The following is a 3,739-nucleotide window of genomic DNA, read 5'->3' on the forward strand; positions in this document are numbered from 1 at the left end:
GGGATGTGATCTTTGTAGAACCCCAATTCTAAAGGATAGAAACAGCAATCCAGAAAAACTAGGTGTAGAGTAATTATGATACATGTACCCACCAGAATAATTTTCTCTCTGGACATGCAAGTAATTGGAGCACTTCTACTTGAATCCTTATCTGTGCAGATAAAGAATGGTTTACAGATCCCAGATAAAATTCAGAAGAAGAAAACACTCATCTGGAAGGTACCCAGTGATCAACTGATTTGCAAAAGAATCTCTGAAGAAGATTAACAAAGTTTTTCTTTTTAGAAGTGGGTCCATAGCCAGAATAAAAGATGGTAAGGAAAAGTTTAAAGTGTAAAAGGGTGCAATTAAGGGAAGATGGTTATATAGTAGAACCATAGATCTCAATTATGAAAAGCTTTCTGGTTATAAAATGGTAAATGTTTCTGAAGACTTCTGTACTTGTAGAAAATGGAATACAATACTGTTTAGCTATATACAGCAACAGTGAACATGGGAAACATTTCAGTAAACACTGATTGAAATCTGACATCACTGAAAAAAATTTTCAGTACAAACCATAAAACATCTTTTTCATGCCTCTGAAAATCTTGATTTTCATCATGTGCAACCACATCATGTGCAACCGTATCTGTGAAACAGTATCTAGTCCTGACTGCTGTCCCTCAAGGAGGCTGTAATCTAAGTTGTGAAGGACCACAGTATGGTAAGAAGGAAACAGATAAAGTTCATAAAATTATAGTTGATAAAATTATAGGGGGCAAGATGGCACAAGGAAGAACATGGACTTGTGCTTCCATATTAGAACTTAGAGGTACATTAACAACTTTAAATTATTTTAAAAACAAAAAATATTACTTGAATAGTATTTTAATTTCATTATTTAACTTTTACCCTTAGAAATAACATGGGCTGAAAATATGAATGTTTTAAAAGAGATTATAAATAGAAATTTTTGAATTTGCCTTCATCCCTTATCTTAAGCCTGAAGTAATGGAAGCTAACCATACCCTCCTTCAAAGTGTGCCTTGCCAACACTGTTAGATAGTAGTATTAATAACTTGAATGAATGGGTAAGGTAGTTCAATGAATTTTGTTTTGCATGTAGACTTTTGAGAATAGGAGGTTAAGCTGACAAAATCAACAGATACTGTTTCCTGTGTTCTTAAAGACACGCAAGACAACATTTCCCTTTTAGTTAAGTATAGGCAGAAGAATGAATTTTAGTCATGAAATGTAAATGAAATGGATGTGTCTATTTCAGCATTATGATTTTAAAAAACGAGAATGCTGTTTCCCAACTTTTTCTCCTTACATCAGTTGTTTATTGATGAGAACAGGGTTTTAGGAGATGGCAGACTAACATATAGGAGCCTGAACTAATTCTCTTTTAATCAGATTTTAGAATATCAGCCTAGATATCTAATATAATGTAAGAACTCTTTTTAGTTATCCTGCTTACCAAGATTATCTATTTCTAGAATAGTGTCATGCTGTAAATACTCAGTGGATTTATGAAAGAGAAAGACAACTTTTCTTGTGCAGTGTTCTATACAGACTTGCCATGAAATGAAATTGAATAAATGTTGGATTACTGCCCTAATATTGTCTTTTTTTCAACCAGCCAGAGTGCTGGTTTTTAAAACAGTGTATTTATTAGAAAGGTAAGAATGTAGAATAGATCTAAGACAAAGGAAAGGTCTTTCTGAGGCATTATTGGTCTTAGCAACGTAAACAGTTGTATCCTCCACAAGGCGTGGTAATTTGAAATACAGTTTATCTGAGAATTCACCTACTCAGAAGGCTTGAACAGAATATGAAGAGAATGCCTCAGAAATTCTAAAATATAGTCAGAATGTAGGGCAGAGAAAAATTCCCCATGTTTGGATAACTGGCAGCTCAAATGAAAAGCACAAAGATTCCAGTAGAATCATGTGAATCAAACTAGCAGTAACAAAGCTCATCTCCACCTCAACTGTAAATCATGTTAACTAACCTTCCATTCTATATACCTGACAAAATAGGCATTCCCCTTTTGGGAGGCAACTGCCATTTTTAATACTTACTGTTCTTTTATAGAATATATACAGCATATAGTCAGAACTTATACAATCATTCAAAGGAGCAGAAAAATTTGATACAGACAGGAAATTGTCAATAGAAGCAAACTCAGAGATTGCTCAGGTGTTGCAGTTATCAGAGGGAGATAACTATGATAAAAGTGCTGAAGGAGCTAGTAAAAAGAGTAGAAAACATGCATGAAAAGGGGGGATTTCAGCAGAGAAATGTTCATTTGGAAAGCAAAATAATTCTAGAGTATGATATGACTATGCAGAGGAAAGGATGTAAACTAAAAGATAGGGCAGTTGAAAGTATAAAACCTGGAAACCAATGAAAAAAGCAAAAATAAAAAGAATTGAATGTCTGAGTTTTGAAGGCAAAATTATATGATCTTAATCTTATAATTGGGTTTCAGAAGATAAAAATGGTACTGAAGAAATGTTTGAAAGGTATTGACTGAGGACATTTGCAGAGTTAATGGAAATTAACAGAAAATCAACAAAATCAAAAGTGAGACTTCGGAAATTATAAAATTGATAAACACCTAGGCCGACTGATACACTGTATTGAATGATATTTCTTGCAAAGTCATGTCCATCCAGAAGTTCAGAATATGACCTTATTTGGAAATAGGATATTTCAGATGTAATAAGTTATGATGAAATTGACAAGGTGATTGTAAAATTTTGAAATTCACAGCATCTAAAATAGTCAAAACAATCTTGAAAAAATTGCATGTCTTGGGCTGCCTGGTTTCAAAATGTATTATAATGTTAAATAAAACAGTATAGTTATTGACATAAAGATAGACCAATACACCAGTAAAATGGGATAGCATCCTAAAATAGACCATACCTACATAGTCAGTTTATTTTTAGATGGAGTCCCAGAAAAGGTAATGAGAAAAAAGTCTTCAACAACTGATGATCTTACACCAGAATATCCAAGTAGAAAACAGTGAGCTACAACATTTTTCTTGGTCCTGTACAGACATATCAAGGTTTATTTCAGGCCTACAAGAAAGAGTCCAAACTGTATAGCTTCTAGATGATAATTTAGGAAAATATCTTGGTGACACAGGGGAGGCAAAGCTTTCTTAGCAACACAAAAGAAAATTATATGAAGGATGTTTTTCAAAATTTAAGATTTCTGTTTATCAAAAGATACCCCCTGGGGACTTCCCTGGTGGTCAAGTGGTTAAGAACCTGCCTTCCAATGCAGAGGATGAGAGTTCAATTCTGGATCAGCGAACTAAGATCACACATGCTGCAGGGCAACTTAGCCCATGCATCACAGTCACTAAGCCCAGGCACCTCAACTAGAGAGTCCACATGCCAGAAACTACAGATCCCAAGGATTCTGGAGCCCGCACGCCACAGCAGAGCCCATCCACTACAACAAAAGATCCCACATATTGCAACAAAGACCTGACACAACCCAAAATAAATATTTTTAAAAGATACCACTTAGAATCTGAAGAGGCAAACCACAGATTGGGTGAACGTATTCACAATATTTACAGTTTACAAAGAACTTGTATGCAGAATATATAGAGAACATAAAAAGTGCATGTTCAGTTTTTTTTAAATGTGTAAAGGACAGAAAGATACTTCATGAAATAAAGGACATGAATACACAAGAAAAGGATGCACACATCAGAGTAATGAAAATAAATGTC

Source organism: Budorcas taxicolor, chromosome 3, assembly GCF_023091745.1.
Source record: "Budorcas taxicolor isolate Tak-1 chromosome 3, Takin1.1, whole genome shotgun sequence".
Classification (NCBI taxonomy): domain Eukaryota; kingdom Metazoa; phylum Chordata; class Mammalia; order Artiodactyla; family Bovidae; genus Budorcas; species Budorcas taxicolor.